The sequence below is a fragment of the Capra hircus genome, chromosome 24 (assembly GCF_001704415.2).
Source record: "Capra hircus breed San Clemente chromosome 24, ASM170441v1, whole genome shotgun sequence".
NCBI lineage: Eukaryota > Metazoa > Chordata > Mammalia > Artiodactyla > Bovidae > Capra > Capra hircus.
In genome coordinates this window covers 30,233,569-30,257,002 of record NC_030831.1, presented here as the reverse complement: position 1 = coordinate 30,257,002, position 23,434 = coordinate 30,233,569, and the positions used below count along the sequence as shown (strand labels likewise).

General features: G+C 42.5%; 1 protein-coding gene across 1 annotated transcript in view; it reads right to left on the bottom strand.

The window, feature by feature from the left end:
* Window positions 1-23,434, bottom strand: part of CHST9 (carbohydrate sulfotransferase 9) — a 280,856-nt gene that overhangs the window by 40,255 nt on the left and 217,167 nt on the right. The window lies entirely within an intron of this gene.

Sequence of the window (23,434 nt, the reverse complement as noted above, 5' to 3'; positions counted from 1 at the left end):
GCTCAGTCCCAGATGCCTATATCCACACACAAGTCCCATGACACACACGTGTGAGTGCACACACACACACATACACCTCACTGCAGATGCCAGCTGCAAGTCTAGCTTGTCCGTTGGGCTTCTGATCTGCCAGCTATAGATCAGAGATCCTCACAACCCCTCCCTGAAGTCTGATCAATTTTGTTAGAGTGGGGCTCATAGCTCAAAGAAACAACTCACTTACTGGATCGCTGGCTTGGTACAGAAGGACAGGACTTGTGCGTGCCTGTGCTCCGTGGCTCAGCCCTGTCCAGCTCTTTCTGACCCCATGAACTGTAGCCTGCCAGGCTCCTCTGTCCATAGCATTTCCCAGGCAAGGGTAGTGGAATGGGTTGTCATTTCCTACTCCAGGGGATCTTCCCGATGCAGGGATCAAACCTGCATCTCCTGCCCTGACAGGCAGATTCTTTATCACTGTGCTACCTGGGAAACCTTGATATAACTCAGGAACAGCCAATGGAAGAGATGTACATGATGAGATATGTGGAAGGGGCACGGACCCTCTCTGGGGGCACCATTCTCCCTTAACTTCCACTCCTTCTCCAACCAGGAAGCTCTCTGAACCGCATCCCTTTGGGCTTTTCTGGGGGTTTCAGCACACAGGGACGATTGATTAAATCACTGGCCATTAGTGATTATACTCAATCTCTAGGCCTTCTCTCTTCCCTGGAGTTCAGATGTGGGACTGAAAGTTCCAACCCTCTCATCACATGGTTGGTTCTCCTGGCAACCAGCCTCCACCCTTAGTTCAGTTCAGCCGCTCAGTCATGTCGGATTCTTTGTGACTCCATGGACTGCAGCACACCAGGCCTCCCTGTCCATCATCAACTCCCGGAGTTTACTCAAACTCATGTCCATTGAGTCGATAATGCCATACAACCATCTCATCCTCTGTTGTCCCCTTCTTCTCTCACCCTTCAATCTTTCCCAGCAACAGGGTCTTTTCAAATGAGTCAGCTCTTCACATCAGGTGGCTAAAGTATTGGAGTTTCAGCTTCAACATCTGTACTTCCAATGAATATTCAGAACTGATTTCCTTTAGGATGGACTGGTTGGATCTCCTTGCAGTCCAAGGGACTCTTAAGAGTCTTCTCCAACACCACAGTTCAAAAGCATCAATTTTTCAGTGCTCAGCTTTCTTTATAGTCCAACTCTCACATCCATACATGACAGCTGGAAAAACCATAGCCTTGACTAGATGGACCTTGTGTGTGTGGGGGGGTGGTCCAAAAATCACCTCATTAAGATAATAAAAGACACCTTTATCACTCTCATCATTTAGGAAATTCCAAGGGTATGGGGAGCTCTGTGCCAGAAAGTAGGGACAAAGAACAAATACATCCATTTCTATTATACATCACAGCATCGGCAAATTTTAAGTTCTAGGAAAAGAAACTCAGGACTATTCCCTTATTATAAACCGAGACTTATGAAACTTTGGGATTTTTCTAAGGACACCAAACTTAGTGATGGTCAAGAGTGAGGCCTAGCAGTCAGAATTTCTGGGCTTGATTCTCAATTTCTCTACTTTCTGTCTAGTTGCCCTTGGGCAAAAAACCTCTTTGAGTTTTCTCACCTATAAAATAAGGATAACACCTATAGTATATAATCATTTTTGGTAATTCAACAGGTTAATATAAAGGGCTTAGCACAGTACCTGGTATCTGTCATGAATCACATCACAGGGGACTCCAGCTAAGGATAATAAAACCAGAGTGTTTAAAGCCCAGATGGAAGATGTTTTTGAATGTGGTTAAGAAGAGTAACAAGAATTTTCAAGAGAGCCAAGTATCCTATTCTGGAATAACCAAGGATATGGGAGAAAACTAGGGTTAATAAGTATTTTCAGTGTCAAAAAAAGAGATGAAAGAAAAATTTAGTCAAATTTAAATGATTAACAAGTAGTCAAATATCTAAGAGTTTCAGGTTGGCCAATGAAAATGCATGCAATCCTATTTTCATCTTAAGGCAAAATTGCATAGGCAGATATCCAAGTCCTGCCCTTGGCCTCCAGTCCCCAGCCTGCCACACGGAGGCACAGGACAAAGAAGCCTGCAGCCTTCCCCCTGGTGTGGGGGGAGGGGCCAGCCGACACAAGGACTTCCCTGGAGAGCTGAGGGGTGGGGCGTTGGTGCTCCTAGTGAACCAGTCCTGGTTCTCCAGTGATACATGCTTGGAGAAGAATGTGCACAATTGCCTAGGTACCTTTTGCCACTTCTCCGAGTGAACTATGATATGGCTTCTGACAAAGACTCTCTCCTTGATTAGACTTGAATCAGGTTCCTGTGACCTTGACCTGTGTCGTCTTCTGCCAGCCTTGCCCAGTCTTAGCAATAATCCTACTAAGAGTCCCCTGAAACTTTGATCTGTGATCAAGTTCCTCACCTGCACCTTTGAGGTGTAAGACCTTGGCTGGCCTCTAGCTAGAATCCTGTTCGGTCGGTTTAGCAAGAATCGTCCTACCCTTAAGGTCTCCTCTTAGTAATTTTCCATCCATTGACCCCACACTCTGCTCACTGGCTGTAAGTCCCTACTTGTCTTTTGAGCCCATCCCTCTCCTCTCTTACATACCCTTATTGCAACAGCCCTGAATAGAGTCTTCCTTGCCATCTTAACAAATGTCGGAAATAGTTTTTTTTCCTCAACACACTAACATTTTATCATTAAATTCATTTTTTCCTTCATATCTGTCTTGCTTGTCCAAAAATGACTTTTTAGTAATTCCTTGTTAAGTTTGCAGATCCCATGTGCTCTCTAATTCTAATTATTCCTGGTGGTATCTTAAAGCCTTAGTATACAATCAGGGAAACTGTAAATCATTCAATCCATCAATGCCAGACCCTGGACTTCACAATGTCATTTACAGTAGGATTCATAATCTTATTAAAAGTAGGGTCCCCTCCTGCTACCTTTGAAAGTGGTAAGAAATATGAGCTTAGGTTTCAAAAGTCAAATATAGATGTTTGAAATGGGGTTCCTTTTTTCTTTCAAGTTCAAGCATGACTTTTTGTTTAAACACTGAATTGGGATAGCTGAATTTTTAAAGGCAAGTTTTAGAGTATTAGAGACTACAGACTCTATGTGAATTATATGACTATGGACAGTGTATATGAATGTTTTTCGATTACCTTTTCTATACATCAACACTTACCCAGTCTAGGCTGGAACTAGTTGAAGGGATGGTTAATAGGCTGTAATAGTTAGTCTATCTCCCAGCTCCTGGTACACGATGTAAACATACGTGAGGAGGGGCTGCTTGGATAGAGCAGATTACAGTTCTGCGGAGAGAAGAAGTGAAGCTGTGCCTTTGTCAGTGGCCCCTCTGTGTGATCAGTGGGTTGTGCCGTGGCAGGGGGATGGCCTGTGGTTCAGGCAGCAGAGACCACACGTCAACAGGCAGCTCTTGGTGGCTCCACGTGACATCATCTTCCCCAGGATCAATCTACTAGACATGATCCTGTATCATATCCACAGCAGGGGGTAGACTTGTGATGTTTATGTTTTTATTTCCTCTCCTTTACATTTTTTTTTAAATTTTAGGGAATTTTGTAGTGTTTACTTATACATTTCAGAGTTTCTAAGCATATTCTATTCACACTTCCACACCCAGGATAGGGAACAAGGGAGTAAGGGGGAGTAGGGAGGGTAGTAGGCTAGCATAGGGAGGTGTCATAAATTCAATTCTGTGGTGAGAATTTTTTAATGCCCAGGAAAAAGTAGAAATAACAAAGGTGAACACAATCTATGGTTATATTATAGCCATTTCTTCTTTAATCAGATATTTCACACCATTAAAATCAACTAGGGGGAAATCATTGAATAGTCATTTAAATTATAATTGATTCCCAGCTTCTTGCCTTTTGTAAAATAGGATTTGGGGGGCTTTAAAGCTCACCATTTTTTTCACTTAGCAGGAAAATATGTTGCTTATTCTGTTCTACAGTGGTGACAATAATTTTCTTTCGTTTTGTAATTTTTCCGTTCTATTTGGAAAATATATATGCCTGATTGAATTTGGTTGGTCCCATAAAAGTAGTAATTTAAGGAAGTAACTTAAACTCATGAATCTCTAAACCATTTTATACACTAATTGTCATATAATTTTTTATTTTAAAATCTCCCATTCTTTTTTTTTTTCTGGAAAGAACAGACAGCATAAACTTCAGAGTTTTATGCTAAAAGCAAATTATACTCATTCTTGTAGAATGAGAGTGCTATATTGAATGCTTGCATCACTGTAATTCTTCTTACATTTAAACATGCCCAAGTGGCTAAAGTAAGAATTTAAGATGCCAATTTCTCTCTCTCATTGTTTTTCCCATTCCATCCTTCTCTGTTAACCAAGTTAGGGTCATTACTATTTTGGTAGTTTGAATCACCAATCACAATCTTATACAATTAGAAAATTCTTTCTCCTTGACTTGGATTAAATTCACTACTTGTGAAATTTTTTTTCTTATGTTAGACAATATTTACATAAAAACATGATGATGATTCTTGGCTCCAAGAGCTGAATTAGGTTATATTTCTTTTGTAATAGCCCTGACATTAGGAAGGGTCCATTTCATTATTTATCTTTATGGTTTATATTCCAAGAACAAAAAGCATCACAAAGAAATTATAAGCCTGACACTCAGCAGATTTATTGTCAGTAGTAACAGTGGCATTATAATCTTGAAACTACTGAAAGTATATTGTAGGAAAAAGAAGTAAGTATATTCTTAGGAACTCAAGTTTTCAGTGTAATTTTCAGAGAAAGGGACAAAGGAAGAGGGATTCTAAATTTCCGTTGAAAATATATGAAGCCATCATTTAGGAAAAACAAGCATCCTTAGCAGCTTGTTTAACATCCAGGTCTTACTTTCTATGTGCTAGTCCTCATTAAAAGGAACCAGGGCTCCTTGGAGAAGCTGATTTCACGGTTGGGGCAGGGAAAATATAGCTTTTTGCTAGCAATTAGAAGAAGTACTCAAAACAAATTAAAGTGAAAGTGGTTCAGTTGTGTCCGACTCTTTGCAACTGTATAGTCCACGGAACTCTCCAGGCCAGAATACTACAATGGGCAGTCTTTCCCTTCTCCAGGGGATCTTCCCAATGCAGGGATCAAACCTGGGTCTCCCACATTGCAGGCAGATTCTTTACCAGCTAAGCCACAGGGGAGGCTCAAAACAAATGCTGCTGCTGCTAAGTCGCTCAGTCGTGTCCAACTCTGTGCGACCATTGATGGCAGCCCACTAGGCTCCTCTGTCCCTGGAATTCTCCAGGCAAGAACACTGGAGTGGGTTGCCATTTCCTTCTCCAATGCACAAAAGTGAAAAGTGAAAGTGAAGTCGCTCTGACTCTTAGTGAGCCCATGGACTGCAGCCTACCAGGCTCCTCCATCCATGGGATTTTCCAGGCAAGAATACTGGAGTGGGTTGCCGTTGCCTTCTCCGCAAAACAAGTGAGGTCATACCAAAAAGACTCAGGAACTAGCTGAAACAGTGTTTCGCTGTCCACATTAGGAAAAATGTACACCAAAAAGAAGAATGAATAGAACTGACTATAATAGACTGGATGGGTAAAAAAAATCAATGAATTCATAGTTGTCCTCTAGCCTAAGGAAAAGGGAGAGAAAGCGAAAAAAGGGAAAGTTTCTTTATTAAATAATGTCACCTAATAAATGTGGAAGAAGTGACAGAATTAAGAAAAGATGTTTAAAATTCTCAGTGTCATAACTGATTCAGGCAGGAATTGTCAATAGATTCGCAAGAAGAATATTCAGTTCAGTTCAGTTCAGTCGCTCAGTCATGTCCGACTCTTTGCGACCCCATGAATCACAGCACGCCAGGCTTCCGTGTCCATCACCAACTCCCAGAGTTCACTCAGACTAGAGTCCATCGAGTCCGTGATGCCATCCAGCCATCTCATCCTCTGTCATCCCCTTCTCCTCCTGCCCTCAATCCCTCCCAGCATCAGAGTCTTTTCCAATGAGTCAACTCTTCGCATGAGGTGGCCAAAGTACTGGAGTTTCAGCTTTAGCATCATTCCTTCCAAAGAAATCCCAGGGCTGATCTCCTTCAGAATGGACTGGTTGGATCTCCTTGCAGTCCAAGGGACTCTCAAGAGTCTTCTCCAACACCACAGTTCAAAAGCATCAATTCTTCAGCGCTCAGCCAACTCTCACATCCATACATGACTACTGGAAAAACCATATTACTGCCATGAAAATATTATTCCATGGATCTTTCAGTAACTGAGAAGGAAAGATGTGCTTTTAAAATAGAGAAATCTACTGTCTGTACTTTCAACAAAGTGATCAAACTTGGCATCACTAATAGTGAGAAAAGTGACAACACAGTATGAAACAGGAAACTTCCCTATGAGGCATCAGTGCCCCAAACCTTCAATCTAGTTTGGACTAACTGTCAGTTTACTGAGGAAAGGAAATATTTAAACTATGCTATGAGAAATGCTCAGAATGCAGGCCATCCTAGAGACAACTGACCTGGAATCGTAAACAACTCAAACGCAGTTGGGGTTGAAAAAGAAGACGGCAACTGAATTTAGTGCTAAGCATGGCACAGAAAAGATCTGAAAAATTAATTTTATTGATTGGTGGTGAGTAAGAGTAGTTTATTTCTTTTTATTTTGGCTGCACTGGGTCTTAGCTGTGGCACGTGGGCTTAGTTGCTCCACAGCAGGTGGGATTTTAGTTCCCAGACCAGGGATTGAACCTGTGACCTCTGCACTAGAATGGGAATTCTCAGCCACTGGACCATCTGGGAAATCCCAAGGATAGTTTCTGAAGAATGGTGGGAGCTGAGGCCAAATTTCAGTGACTTTAGAAGTGAGAAAATGACAACAGGAAGAATGGGCTCCACAGACAAGAAATTTGAATGGAGTCATAAGATGGAGTCAATGCAGAAATATTAATGGAACCAAAGGACTTAAAAACAGCTTTGACTGAGACCCAGGCACTGGCCGTAAAGAAGAGGTTGGACATATTGGAGGCAGTACAGGAAAATTTGAGCAACAGGTCCTGGGTGGGCAATATACCCATCCAAGACATAGACCTGGCCTTGACCTGGAGGATGAATGCACATCCCCTGATACTGAAGGAAGGGAGTATGGAGGGTGTACGCTGAGTCTGCAGGGAAAGTGAGAAGTTGAGAGAGTGCAGGCCTGTGGCTTCCATTTCCTCTGAAAATCTGAAGTGAGCCAGTCTGCAAAAAATGAGAAGAGTGAGGATTTAAAGGCAGCGGGGAAGGGTTAGAATCATCATGAGTAGGAATCGGGACACTGGGACACTGGGACACTGGGTGATGCACAGACCTTCCCCATGTTGATGCTATGCTAAGTTGCTTCAGTCGTGTCCGACTCTGTGCAACCCCATAGACGGCAGCCCGCCAGGCTCCCCCGTCCCTGGGATTCTCCAGGCAAGAACACTGGAGTGGGTTGCCATTTCCTTCTTCAATGCGTGAAAGTGAAAAGTGAAAGTGAAGTCGCTCAGTTGTGTCCGACTCTTAGCGATCCCATGGACTGTAGCCTACCAGGCTCCTCCGTCCATGGGACTTTCCAGGCAAGAGTACTGGAGTGGGGTGCCATTGCCTTCTCCGCTTCCTCATGTTGGAGAACATGATTTCCAAGGGACACTCAGCATCCCTGTGGGATGTTCTCCATCTTTCGAGCAGGTGACATGAAAACAGTGTTCAAGGACTACACGTTTCTGAAGAAGGGGAGATCTGAAGATGAATGTGAAGGCTCAGGCTAGGTTATGAATGAAGGGGGCTGAAGAAAGAAAAAAAAGCTGCAGAGAATGGCAGCGAAATGGCAGAGATATCTATGAGGTCAAAGGACAGTTAGGTGGGCAAGGAGTGCCCTGAGATAATAATCACAAGACGAAATCAGAGATCCTTGTTTCTGATTTTTGAAGCAGAGCAGTTACAGGTCAAGATCAAAGTTGTAGCCATGGGAGCTGATGATTGAAGCTGAGCAGAGATTTAGCTCATGGTTGCAATGAAGCGTCCCCAGAACCACAGAATGTAAGAGTTACATGAGCAGGGCCTTTATTCCAATTTCCACCAGAAGAACTTTGAAAGCACTTTTGTCAGTGAAGGATCCGATTTTGGTTTACTGCCACTGTAAAAAGTTTGCTTTACTCACCCGTGGCTGATACATGCAAAAGCCACCAAGATATTGTAAAAGTAATTATCCTCCAATTGAAATAAATAAATCAATTTTAAGCAGTTTGCTTTACTCAAATTTTAATTGTTTTCCTTAATTTGTTTTTATCCAAGTAAGAGAACTCGGAAAGAGTCAACAGTGAAGCATGAATTCCCCTTACAGGGTTTATTCTAAAGAAATCCTCAGGGCAATATATGAAACTGGGTCAGCTTGTGGGCTCCAGGCTGGGCAGGAATGAACTTGAGAACAACTTAGGAGAACCTCAGACAGAACTGGCAAAAGAATTTCTGGTAAAACCTTTCAGTGGGACTCTTAGATAGCCAGTCAAAAACGATGAAATGGATATAGTTAGTGAACTAGGAATATATCTAACAGAAAAGTGGGTTACAAACAGTATTTATATCATGAACCTGTTTCTGTGAAAATGTACATATTTAATGAAAGACATTATGAATCCCTGAATGATGGACTCAAGGATTCTATTTTCTTTCTTTCCTCTGCACATTCTAATTTTCTATAGTGAGTTGTGTTTCTTGTATAATAAAGAAGTTTGAGTTTCAAACACACAGCAAATGAAACATAAGAAGCCTATACCATGACTATGTTAAAAACTTTATCGTCTTATTCTTACCAAATCAATGGTTACTGTGAAAAATGCAGATGATCCAAATAAAAGAAGTGAACACTTACTTGTGATCCTACCACCTGCAGAGAAGACGTTAACTCTGCGGTGCACCATTCCAGACATTTTAAGTTTTTCAAACGTGGTCTCATCTAACACATAAGTTTTGAAAACTTTTTTGTTCACTTATATAATGTAAATAATCTTTGTCTGATCTTAAATATTCTCAGTCTACACACTGTTGAATGACTCTGCATATTTTTTTAATATGCCAAAGTTTCTTGAATCCCCCTCTTTGAGATGTTGAAGTTATTTTACTGTTTTGGTGGGGCGGGGAGGGAACCCTATAAAATGCAACTCTGTGGGGGGGTGCTCATAAGAATATACCTTTGAGCACATCTATGACTCTTCCCAAGCACATATTCGTGGAAGTGGAACTGATAGAATATAGAGTTATATCTGATATTAAGACTCTTCCTATGAGCCAATTTCTTAGCACTTCTGTCAACTCTAAATTAAAAAAAAAGATAACAATTTTTTAGGAAACATGCTATTTATGCAATCTAATTGTTTTGATTTCATTTCATTTTTTACTAGAGAGGATGAACATTTTTATATGCTTAAAGGGCACTAGTATTTCTTTTTCTGCTCATTTCCCCGGCTCTCTTTTCTAATAGAGCATTTCGCTTATTAATATTAAATTTAGCCTATCACAGATTTTGTGACTGTTCTTCCTAATTTGTCATTTTCCTCTACTTGTTGAGGCAATAAAAGGGTGAGGTAGTGATTGCACTAGAAGGTATTCGGGGAGCCCTGCCAACATCCTGGTAGCACCGCAGGCACGTCACATGCATTGCCCACACTCGGACTGAGATGACACTGAGCAGACGATGCTGACCGGGGCTTTCAGAAGTCAGTGTGACTAAGATCACAGAGCTGGGAAGTGGTGAGAACAGCCTCCTGAGCTCTGAAGCCACCGTCATTCCTTCCCTGGTATCTGCCTTCAGTGTTATGCCTAGAAAGACACACCTCTGTGTAGCTATTAAAAGTAATAGAGTCAAATCTGTACGTAATGATATAGAACATCTTCATTGTGCTCTCAGAACAGTGCAGATAACTAACGAATCTACTTTTAAAAGTACATGTATTTATATATGAATAAAGAAGTCAGGAGCTTCCCAGGAGGCACTAGTGGAAAAGAATCCTCCTACCAATGCAGGAGACGCAGGAGATGCGACCCCCAGGGGGGTCCGGAAGATCCCCTGGAGGAGGAAATGGCAACCCACTCCAGTATTCTTGCCTGGGAAATCGCACGGAAAGAGGAGTCTTGCGGGCTGTGTCCATGGGGCTGCAAAGAGTCCGACAGACCAAGTACACACACACACAAAGAAATCAGAGGAGATACACTTGAATACTTTGTAATATGTGGGACTTACTGGGAGATGGGCAATGTTCATTTTACTTTAGACACATCTATTTTTTTTAAAGCTTTTTATTAGAAATGCACTTCATTGATCTAAAGAGAAGGCTTTTTCTGTTTGGGTAAGAAGGCATAGCCAAGGCTTTAATATACCCTTTGTTCTTTTTTGCACATTAGGAGAGCATTCATTCACTCATCTGTTCATCTGTCTCCTTAACCACCCAGGACACAATGATTTATGGTTACCAGGGGGTGGTGAGGGTGGGAGGGATAAATTGGGGTACTAGACTGACCTATACCCACTACTACATATAAAACAGAGACCTAATAAGGACGTCCTGTGTAACACATGGAACTCTACTCAATACTCTACTCTGTAATGGCCTGTATGGGAAAAGAAGCTAAAAAAGAGTAGATATATGTTTATCTATAAACTGATTCGCTTTGCTATACATCTAAAACTAACACAACACTGTAAATCAACTATACTCCAATAATTTTTTTTTTTTAAAGATACCTGTTTGAAAGTCTACCTTGTGCTGAGCTTGGGCTGGATACAGTGAAATAAAAAAAATGAGAGGATGGATCCATCTCTCCCCATAGTCTGGCAGGGAAACAAATGGGACAATTTCAGTGTGACGGTTGTTACAGGAATAAGGCAGAGTACAGTTTGAACAGTGGAGAAGCTGGATCAATTTTGGCTTGGGGGTGGCAGGAAAATCTTCTGGAAGAAGGAGATGCTTAAACTGAGGTGCACTCCTACAGGACTATCCCTCTTCCACCTGTCCCCCAGTCCCTACCCCAGGGAGAAGTTAATGACTCTCCCAGCGCTAACCTGGGGGTTACTCCTGGACCTCTCATAGTCTGCTCTCTCTCCTGCCTCATGTTTGGGAAGTGGTGCCTTTCTAAACTTGTTGTTGTTGTTTAATCACTGAGTTGCATCTGACTCTGCGACCCCATGGACTGTAGCCCACCAGGCTCCTCTGTCCATGGGATTTCCCAGGCAAGAATACTGGAGTGGGTTTCCTTTTCCTTCTCCAGGGGATCTTCCCAACCCAGGGATCGAACTCATGTCTCCTGCATTGCAGGAGGATTCTTTACTGCTGAGCCACCAGGGAAGCCCTCCTTTCTAAGCAGTTTCTCTTGACCTTCTCTCAACCTGAGTGTGGCCTCTGCTTCCTTTGGGACCCTGACTGATACATGGTGGCTTTGGCCTGAGGGCTGCAGTCCAGCTAGGCACTCACAGTGCTGAGGACAGGAGCATAGCTTGGGGTGGCCGGCAGATCCTCGGGGCACTGGGATCAGGGCCACAGTGGCAAACACCTGCACAGGTGTCTGATGGAGTGAGGAGAAACCTGGCAGGTGGCAAGTGATAGATGGTAGTGTGTTGTGTCAGATAGGACAAACTCTGAAGACTTCTAGAAATCATTACTGAGATGGGGTAGAGTCAGAGAAACATAATCAGTTTTATGATGATAAAGCTTTTTGTCTGTTTGTTTTAAACTCTCATGCTGATGTTTTTAGGGAAAGACCCATCATCACTTAGATGAGAAAAATCAAGGCTTCAATAGATTGATTTGCTCATTTATTCATTCAGCAAATACCGAGTGCATATAAAGTACCAGGCAGTAGGCTGAGGACAAAGAGTGAGCAAAATGAACTGAAGCCCCTTCCCTGAAAGAGCTAGGTGCATTTGAACCCAGGCTTGCTAAGTCATGCTCCTACTCTTTGTGACCCCGCAGACTGCAGCATACCAGGCTTCTCTGTCCATCATCTCCCAGAGTTTGCTCAAACTCATGTCCGCTGAGTCTGTGAAGCCGTCCAACCATTGCATCCTCTCTTGTCCCCTTCTCCTCTTGCCTTCAGTCTTTCTCAGCATCAGGGTCTTTTCCAATGAGTCAGCTCTTCCCATCAGGTGGCCAAAGTATTGGAGCTTCAGCTTCAGCATCAGTGCTTCCAGTGAATATTCAGAGTTGATTTCTTTTAGGATTGACTGGTTTGATCTCCTTGTGGTCCAAGGGACTCAGGCTGGCTGACCTCTAAAGACAGTATGCTGCTGCTGACTCAGGCTGCCTCCTTTTTAAGTATTTGACAAAGTCTCGCTTTGTTGAAATATTACTTCAAAGACCCCCTCCTCCACCACTTCTTGGGACACCACAGACCACGGAGCCACTTCTGCCTCTCGTCTTCCTCCAGACTCACACTTTTAGTTAAGCCTGGCAGTATCTCCAAGCCCCTAGAACTCTGCAGCTTGGTTAAGTCATTACTGGGACTAGATGTAAAAGCTGACACTTGTGCTTATGACTGAGTCATTGGGTCTATTTGTAAGAACAGAGAATGAAAAGATTTGCTGCCTACAAGCTCCCCCAGCTGTTCAAATGGAAAAACTTCACAGAGCCCCAGGGTTGAGCAGCACAGTTTCAAGCTTATATTTTTAAAGAGGATTAAAACAAACAAAAAAAATAAGTGAAACAACTCTGTGTCTCCTCATCCAGAAGCACCCACTACAACTTAAGGGATATCCTGTAGCCCTAGAATACGATGACGACAGGCACAGACCCGTGTGTCAGGCAGATCTGGGCTCCAGTACCAGCGCTTCTATTTACCAGCTGTGTGACCTCAGATGCTTACCTAGCATCTCTAAACCTTTAATTTTCCCTCCAAAACAGGATTATCAGAGTAATATCTCCCTCAGGAGGTTTTCCTGAGGACTGACTGATACAACCTGGCATATAGCAATTCCTCAATAAATGTAGCCACTTTTATGAAGTGGGCTCACCCAGTGGCTCAGTGGTAAAGAATCTGCCTGCAGTGCAGGAGCTGAAGGAGATCTGGGTTCAATCCCTGGGTTGGGAAGATCCCCTGGAGAAGGGGATGGCAACTCATTCCAGTATTCTTGCCTGGAGAATTCCATGGACAGAGGAGCCTGGCGGGGTACAGTCCATGGTGTTGCAAAGAGTCAGACATGACTGAAGCGACTTAGCAGCATTATTAAGTGTCTTATCTCTTTGACTTGCTACCACATTAGGGAGGGAATGGGGAAATGGTAACACAATCCAAGTATTTTTTTTAAAAATTATTTATTTTCAATTGAAGGATAATTGCTTTACAGTACCGTGCTGGTTTCTGCCAAACGTGAATCGGCCATGGGTATACATATGTTCCCTCCCTCTTGAACCTCCCTCCCCCCTCCCTCCCCATCCCACCACTCTAGGTTGTTACAGAGCCCTGGTTTGAGTTCCCTGAGTCATGGAGCAAATTCCCATTGGCTGTCTCTTTTACATATGGTGACTTATGTTTCCGTGTTCCCTTCTCCACACATCCCACCCTCTCCTTCCTCCCCCTGCAGGGTGTCCATAAGTCTGTTCTCTAGTTCTGTGTCTCCACTGCGCGCATGGTAAGTTGCTTCAGTTGTGTCTGACTCTTTGTGACCCTATGGGCTGTAGCCCATCAGGCCCCTCTGTCCATGGGACTTCCCAGGCAAGAATACTTGAGTAGGTTGCTATTCCCATCTCTAGGGGATCTTCCCCACTCAGGGATCAAACTTGCGTCTCTGGTACCACCTCATTGCAGACAAATTCTTAACCATTGAGCCACCGGGGAAGTCTGTGTCTCCATTGCCACCCTGCAAATAGTTTTATCAGTACCATCATTCTAGATTCCATATATATGTGTTAGTATATGATGCAATCCAAGTATTTAAAGCCAGTGCAGCCAAGTTCTAGTTTTATAAAAAGAAAATTTAAGTAAATTGAGCAAGAAATCATAAACTACATTAACATAAGAGAAATGAGATGTTGATGCAACTAATACAAGTTTGACATTTACTAAAGTTGCAAAGCTTTATAAAAAGTGGAGAGTGAATCTAAATCCATATCATGTACTTATACTCCATTGCTCACACTTAATATAGCCATTAAATGTAATAACTTATGGATATACTTAGAGGCAGCTCTTTTCGTATACCTTTCAGTTGACCCCCTAAACACGACATTGTTACAAACATTGTACATTCCTTCTCAAGCTTCCATCTGGTTACTGGACTGGAGTTTGAGGAAGGACAAGCTCCTTGTGCTTTGGTGAATTTTGGTCTGTTTGTGCCAATCTCGGGCAGGGGGAGGAGAGAAAGAACATTTTCTTCCTCCAGAAACAAATATGGTCCTTTTAGACTTCAAATTTCTTTTTCTCATTTAGTGCACATTACTTATAGGTGTTTTATTTTTCTTGATGCATTTGCAGTAAGTGAGAAAATCACAGCCAGGAGCAGAGCCATGGAAAATCTGGTGTTCCTTATGGCAGGGCTTTCTGGGTGGTACCGGTGCACGGGGAGGAGGAAACAGGTGTGCCAGGATGCTGGCACCACCCCCTCCCTCCATGTGTCCCAGGTTTCTGCACACCAGTACCACCATTATCAGACTTCCCTGATGGCTTAGCAAATTCAATGGTAAAGAATTTGTCTGCAATGAGGTGGTACCAGAGATGCAAGTTTGATCCCTGGGTGGGGAAGAACGCTCCTGCCAATGCAGGAGACGCAGGTTCGATCCCTGGGTTAGAAAGATCCCCAGGAGAAAGAAATGGCTACCTTCTCAAATATTCTTGCCTGGGAAATCCCATGGACACAGGAGCTTGGCGGACTACAGTCCATGGCTTTGCAAAGACTCAGACATGACTTAGCGACTAAACAATAACAACGGACATCATATCACGTGTGTGGTTTTGGGCACAGGATGGAAAGCCCTGTCTCAGAAAAGGGGAAGCTTTGAGCAGTGCCCTTTCGGAACAAGGTCAAAGGAATTGTGCAGGTTGATCTGGCAGTTCACAGTACGGTACAAACAACCGCCAAGGGAAAGAGACGATGCAACGAACAAACGTGCAAGAAGAGTCGTAATAATGAGAGGCTGTTTCCTTACTGGTTGACAGGCAAGGCCAGGTCAGGATGGTGGAGCTTTAGTACAGAAAATAAGAGCACACTATGCTAAGTCACCTCAGTCATGTCCGAGTTTGCAACCCCATGGACTGTAGTCCACCAGGTTCGTCTGTCCATGAGATTCTACAGGCAAGAATACTGGAGAGGGTTGCCATTTCCTCCTCCAGAGGAATCTTCCTGACCCAGGGATCAAACCTGTGTCTCCTGCATCTTCGGCACTGCAGGTGGATTCTTTACCGCTGAGTCTCCGGAGAAGCCCAGAGAATTGCAGACACACCTCCTTTTCTGTCTGTTGTCTCCCTTCATTACCCCCAGTTGACCAAAGTGAACACGTTCTTGGGAAACTTATCAAACAGTGTAAAATGTAATACAAGGGCTCACTCTTGGTTAACAGCACTGGCCAGGCATTTGTCTGGGTTTAGAACTTTTCCCATCTGCAGCAACATGGATGAACATAGAGAGTGTCATGAGTAAAGTAAGTCAAGACAGAGAAGGAGAAATATCGCATGACATCTCTTGTATGTGGAATGTGGAAAGAAGTGATACAGATGAACTTACTTGCAAAACAGGAAGAGACTCACAAACTTAGAAAACATGGTTGCCAGGGAAAGGGATAGTTAGGGAGTTCAGGATGGATATGTACACACTGCTATATTAAAAATGAATCACCAACAAGGACCTACAGTATAGCACAGAGAACTCTGCTCAATGTTAGCTGCCAGCCTGGATGGGAGGGGGGTTTGGGAGAGAATGGATACAGGGGTATGTATGGCTGAGTCCCTCTGCTATTCACCTGAAACTATCACAGCATTGTTAATTAGTTATACCCTAATATATTTTAATTTTTTAAACAAAAAGTTTAAAGTTTGAAAGAAAAAAGAATTTTCGGTGTGGCTGGACTGTGACCCTCGAGTAATGTTGCCTGGGTGGCGGGTCGCAGCCTGTAGAGGCGCTGTGCCACTTGCCACGAGCTCACAAAAATCCTCATCTGAGGCAGCATGTCCTGGTGCCCAGGGGTGTTATTTCCACTTGCAAGAGCGGTCTGTTTTGGCGGGAGGGCACCCAACTTATAACTGCGTGAAGATTTGTGAGTGGGGACATGAGAGAACTGGCAGCACATTACCCGTCTGCTCCAGTGGTATTCCGTGCTTTTTATAGCCTGGCATCCCCAGGCAGTGGGCCACCGGGCTTGCCCTTTCATTTGACCTCGGCCTGCAGCATGCGCTTTGGCATCCACAGACCCGAGTTCAAGTTTGAGCACTGCCATTCATTAGCTGTGCCACCTTGGGCATGTTATTTAACATTTCTAAGCCACGGACTGCAGGTCAGAGGGATGTGGATAATAATAGAACCGATTTCATGAGATTGCTGTGAAGAGTAAATGAATAGTATGTACCAAGTGCCTGGAAGAGCTTAAAATAGGCCCACTCTTCCTTTAGTCCTATAACAGCGGCAGTGCTGTCAGCTATGGCTCTTCTATCAGTATCAGCAGATACAGATGTTGAATAAGGATCCCTGAATTCCAATGCTGAATTCAGATCCCTGAATCAAGTCAGGGATCAGAAGGCCTTGTGACCTAGTGGCAGGTCTGCCGAGGGACCCAAACAAGAAACATCTCTTTGTAGGAAAAAATGACATTGAAGGAATAGGCAAAGGACAAAACCCCTATGGAATCCTGATCTATCAGCCAGTGACAAGAGATAGGCAATGAAAACAGTACAGATCAGTAGATGGTCTATCTTTGTCCATATGTCGAACATTATATGGATTGGCAAAAATATATTCCATTTTATTCAAAATGCCACTTTTACCCTTCTCAACTAATTGTCTGGTTTCTTTCTAAAGTTTCTGGCATTCCCAACTGATCTTTTAGGGTGGGAAGTGTAAGTTAAAAAAACTGAATATTGTTAATCATTTTGAATAAGGATTTTGTTGCTGAGATGCTTTATAAAATATTGCTGTGACAGCTATTGCAAACAAAAAAAATCAAAGAAAAACTGTAATTGATAGGATACTTTCATTTTTGTTTTTCTAAAGAAATTTCTTTTAAGTCCTTGGAAAAGACCAGGCACAGCAAAAGTGAGTCAAACCTTGAAAAGTCTATTCTTCTTGTAGGGCACTCTAAATCAGAAATATACATTCATTTTAAGTTACAAGAATAGTAATCTAGGACTTTGGGGATTTAAGACAACTCATTTCCCTGCTTTAAATTCTTTTGAAACAACAAGGCAAGAATATATTATAAATATTGCATACAGTACTTCTTGATTTGAATCAAATCCTTGATAAAACGGTGACACTGGTTTAGAATCTCACTCTTTCACCAAGTGTGTTTACTCATACACACATGGACGTGCATGCACACACACAGCCACATATAGCTGTTTATTACTATTTCCACTGAATTAATCACAAATCTTTCTGCATGTCATCGTTTCCTCAGCTGTCTCATGAGTTTCCTAGTTTCCTTGGCAATGTTGGAAATGATCCTGTCTCAGTATCAACTGGACAAGTGAAGGCCAGCTGGCTATCCTGAGGCATACGAATTATTTTTGTATTTTAGGTTCTCCCTGGCTGACTTTAGATAATAAAAGAAGGCTTTAATTTTTCCTCTCTGAAAAAGATTCCTAGAAGTTATTGCAGAAGTTTAAAAGATTCTGGAAATGTAAACAAATCTTCTGATGTTCCAGTTGGCAAATGCCTTGCACTAGTCTAGGATTCACATAATTTTAATCCAGGAATAATCAAGCACATCAAAAGTGAGTCACATCTTGAAAAGCACATTCTTCTTGTAGTGCACTCTAAACCAGAAATATACATTTAAGTTGCAAGAACAATAATCTAGTACTTTGGAGACTTAAAACAATTTCTCTGCTTTAAATTCTAGTGAAACAACAAGAATTTGAGGGATAGGTCATAAGGACAGAGTGACCTAAGTATTGAGGGCTTTATCCTTTCTCTTATGAAATTCTAGAGGCAGTCGTATTCATTGTGAAAAAATTTCCAATATTGAGAAAAAATGAAGTGAAAATTAAGAGTGTAACCTTATCCTCAGTATTATTCTCTCCCCACTGGCAGCCATGGTTACCAGCTTCCTGTATAGTGTTCTGAAAGTTATTGTTGTATATTCAAGGATTTTTATGCTTGTCTTTTTGCTTTTAAGAAATGGGTCATGCAACATGTGTGGTTAAGCGAATTATATCTTTCTTTTATTTACCAGTATATTGTAAACATATACTGTTAGTCCACACAGACATACTCCATTTTTAATAACTGCAATTTTAATAATTGCATTGGCATCTACTAAATAGATGTCCTGTCACTTGTTAGCAGGAAGCTATTGTACATGTTGAGAAATTTCTTAATTATAAGCAATTTGCCAATGAACTTTCATCTTCATGTACCCATATAAGTATATTCTGTAGGTTAAGTTCTTAGAATGAGAACTGCTTGGCCAAAGGGTATAGATTAAAATTTTTGGCTGCTATTGTCAAGTGACCATAAAAAGGTTAACAAATTTACATTCCCAAGAACAATGTATGATAATGTGTCTTTCCCATATCCTCAGTCTATAAGGTCATCAAACTTTGAAATTATTGTCACTGTTACTTTGTGGCTTTAATTGGCATTTAAAAATTTAGGAGTCAGATTGATTTTTTTAATGTAGACTAATCATTTCTGATTACTTTCTTGTGAATTTTCCAGGCATCTACTTTTCACGTACAGTAGTTCATTGTGGGACTTTCCTGGTGGTCCCATGGTTACGACTCTGTGCTCCTATGTCTAGGGGCATGGACTTGCTCCTTGGTTGGAGAACTAAGATCCTGCATGCCACAGGGTGTGGCCAAAAAGAAAAAGAAAATCAAACCCTATAATAGTTCACCGAACATTAAAGAAATCAGATATTTGTGTGACAAACTCTGAAGGACTTGTAACTTTCTCTGTCATTTAACTTGGATCATGGAAAATATTTTTTGTGTAGATATTTTTACTATTTATAAAGTTAACTTATTAAATGTTCCACTATACTGCATGCATTTCATGCCATTCTTAGAAAAGTTTTTCCTAATTCGCAGCTGTTCTTAAAAAATCAGCTATTTTCCCCCAGTTTTTTCATGATTTTTTTTTATTTTTAATGATTCTTTACATTTAAAATTTTGATAGGTTTCAAACTAATTTTGGTGCAATGCTTTACAGAAAGACCTCAATATATTTTTCCTTTCAGATGGCTAGCTAGTTTTGCCCAAACAATTGAAGAATGCATCTTTCCTCCACTGATTTGAAATGTCACCTTTATTTATACAAAATTGTTTCTGTTTAGTCACTAAGTCATGTCTGACTCTTTGCGACCCCATGGACTGCAGCACTCCAGGATTCTCTGTCCTTCACTATCTCCCAGCGTTTGCTCAAATTCATGTCCATTGAGTAGGTGATGCTATTGAATCATCTCATCCTCTGCTGTCCCTTTCTGCTTCTGCCTTCAATCTTTCCCAGCAAAAGAGCCACATGAATTCAAATCTGCTCTGTTGATTCCTTTGTCTATTGTTTGAATCCACACAGCTTTATTTTGTAATGCTACTCTCTCTGGTTTTGGCTGCTCTGGGCCTTCGTTGCTGTATGAAGCCTTTCTCTTGTTTCGGCCTCCGGGCTCTAGAGTGTGGGCTTCAGCAGTTGTGGTGCTCAGGCGTAGTTGCCCCACCGCATGTGGGATCTTCCCAGACCAGGGATCGAACCCATGTCCCCTGCCATGGCAGGTGGATTCTTATCCATTGGACCATCAGGGAAGCTCTACTCATCCTTTCTTATTCCTTCTTTTTCCCCCTGTTAATTCCAAAATAATATCAGGGTAGGAGCCTCTACACAGACTGAAGGTGACCTCTGGTTGTTAGTGTATATTTGGCAGTTGGGCTCACACATAAAAATGTTTTTATTTTCCAAAATAGTTTCTAAAAGACGACAGGGCCAGGCACTGTCCTAGGCTCTGAAGACAGCAGTGGAGAAGAATGAAAAGGTCCCTGTTCTTACCGAGCTGACGTTAGAGAAAGTGGAAGGAAATAAACAGTAAGCAAATCAACAAATATGTAATCTAATATTGTGCCATGAAGCGGAATGAAGAAAATAAACTAGGTGATGAGACAGTGAGGGCAGGAGGGAGATATATGAGATCAGCTATTTGGGGAAGGTTTTCAGAATGATATTTGAGCAGAGCCCCAAGTTAGTTAAGTTTCAGTTTATCGTATCTAATTTCATTCTAACTAGCTTGACCCTGATACTTCAGTGTCTAAAATAGAACCTGCCATCTTTACCTTAAAATTGACTCCCCTTTGGTCTTTACCATTTGGACTAGTGTTATCATTTAAGTCACCAAACCCTGAAACCTTCGAGGCCTTTTTGCTTTTCTTCTTTTTCCAAGGCTGTCTGTTGGTAGGACAAGAGCAGCTTCTCCAGGGCGTCTTCAGTGTTTGTCTCTTCTTCGTCGTGGCTATGACTGCAGCACATGTTGCCAGTTTCCCACAATGAGATGAGGCATCTGCCTTCCCTGGTGGCTCAGACGGTAAAGAATCTACCTGCAATGCAGGAGACTGGGGTTCGATCCCTGGGTCGGGATCCCCTGGAGAAGGAAATGGCAACCCACTCCAGTATTCTTGCCTGCAGGAGCCCATGAACAGAGGAGCCTGGTGGGCTACATTCCGGGGGCTCATGACTGTAAGAGTAAGACACACTATCTGCCTCCAAACCAGTCTCCCTGCCTCCATTTTTCAGCTACTATCACCTGGCTGAAATATTAACATCTACGGCTCTCTGATAAAAACCGTTGATCTGCTGGTGGCAAGTACTCTGCCTACAGAACGACACAACAGCCATCTTCACCTCAGTCTCAAGATCCTGCAAAATTCTTGAGGGCTGCACAATTCTCAACTCTTCTTTCCAAATCAACATTCACTGTCTGACAGGGACTATTCTAAACACTGCATGTTTGACTCATTTAATCCTCACAACTCATTGAGTTAGGACTGTTATGATTGTCATTTTACAGACAATGAAGTAGAGGGGCAGAGAAGTTAAATGACTTGTCAGAGTCAATTAAGATACCTCATGGAAAGCCAGGACTTCAATCGAGGAAGTCTAACCCTACAGTCTGGCTTCTGATCATACTGGTATATGCTACCTTCTAATATTTCAAAACAGGATCCTGCTTGTGTGTGATTGATACTGTTCCTCTAGGCAGGAATACTCTCTCCTGGTGCTATTTCTGCTTGTCCAAGTCCTTATGTAATTAAAAGTCACTTGTTTCTTGGAAAAAAGCTATGACAATCCTAGACATCATATTAAAAATCAGAGACATCACTTTTCCAACAAAGGTTTGTATCGTCAAAACTATGGTTTTTCCAGTAGTCATGTACACATGTGAGAGCTGGACCATAAAGAAGGCTGAGTGCAGAAGAACTAATGCTTTCAAACTGTGGTGCTGGAGAAGACTCTTGAGAGTCCTTTGGACAGCAAGGAGATCAAACCAGTCAATCCTAAAGGAAATCGAACCTGAATATTCATTGGAAGGACTGATGCTGAAGATGAAGCTCCAATACTTTGGCCACCTGGTGCAAAGAGCTGACTCATTAGAAAAGACCCTGATGCTGGGAAAGGCTGAAGGCAGGAGGAGAAGGGAGTAACAGAGGATGAGATGGTTGGATGGAATCACTGACTCAATGGACATGAGTTTGAGCAAATTCTGGGAGATACAGAAGGATGGGGAAGCCTGGTGTGCCGCAGTCCATGGGGTCCCAAATAGTCACACATGACTGAGAGACTTAACAAAAAGTCCTCAAGGCCCAGCTCAGGTAGCCTCCCACCCCTATCTGTAACCAGCTTCCTTTCAGTGAGTGTCTCCACCTCTGAATTCCCAGAATTATAATTTTAACTAATTAAATAAAAATGAAACTTCAATTTTAATGAACAGCTGTGGTGGAGGTGGCAGCGGGGCTGCAGTGTACACTGGAGTTTCAAGGAGGCAATTGCATTGAACAAGGACTTGAAGGGGGTAAAGGAGTTAGTTGGGGCTATGTGGGAAGGAGGGTTCTAACCAGAAAGACCAGCAGGAGCCCTAAAGTGGCAGCATTTCTGCTTGTTTGAAGAACATCAAGGAGGATAGTGTGGCTGGGGCAGGTGAGGACAACAGGGACTCGGAATTGAGGCCACATGGTGCCCTGGAGAGCCACTATTCTTGTTTTTACTCTGAATGACTCAGGGAGCCATGGCAGGGTCTGAGCAGAAAAAATGACATGATTTCCCTTAAGTTTAAGAAGGATCTGTGTTAAGAATGAACTGTTGAAGGGTGAGAGGGCTTCCACGATCACCCAGGTGAGAGCTGCCGGTGGCTCACTCAGGCTGATGTCACTTTTTCTTGCCATGAACTCTGATTTCAGACTTCCTTTGCGATGTGTGTGTGTGTGTGTGTGTGTGCGCACACGCATGCACTCAGTCATGTTCGACTCTTGCAACCCCATGGACTATAGCTGACAAGGCTCCTCTGTTCATGGGATTATCCAGGTAAGAATATTGGAGTGGCATTTCCTTTTCTCCACCTTTCCAGTTTTCATCTCAAAGGTTGCATAGGGACTGAGAATGAAATCTGGTTTCTTCCCACGATAGCCTCTGCCTTCCTCCAGCTCCACCCTTTGCTACCTGCTTTTTGCTCATGAACTCCAGACTCCACTGGCCTCCTTCTGCTCACTTGATGACCCCAAGTTATTTCCAGCCTTGCTAGATATCTCCTTCACCTGACACACACACTCTCTCTCCTTTTTCATGTCTCAGTGCAAATGTCTCATGTGAAAGAAGCCTTCCCTGAGCAGGGAGCGTAAGGCATCCTCTTCTAGTTTTCTTGGTCCCCTGTCCGATTTCTTCCTTCATGGCTCTCACTACAGTCTGCCCTTCTATTGCTTATTGAATTCCTTGTTCATCATCTGCTGCTGACCACTGGAATGTAAGCTCTGTGACCAAACAGCTGGGAGTGGTCTGTCCTCTTCCAAGTGTAATTTCCAGTGTCCACAAGAGTATCTGGCAGACTTAGCTACTTGACAAATGTGCTCATCAACAAATGAATGAATGAAGAGTCCCAAGGGTAAGTTGGAGTCAGTGAGGCAAGGATGCAGGTCAATGATACACGGTCCCAGGGGAATTCAAAGAGATTTTTGAAGTAACTCATAAAAACTTGAGGAGGTGAGGCTTTAGATGGTGAATTGCTTTTTGAACCCCAAAC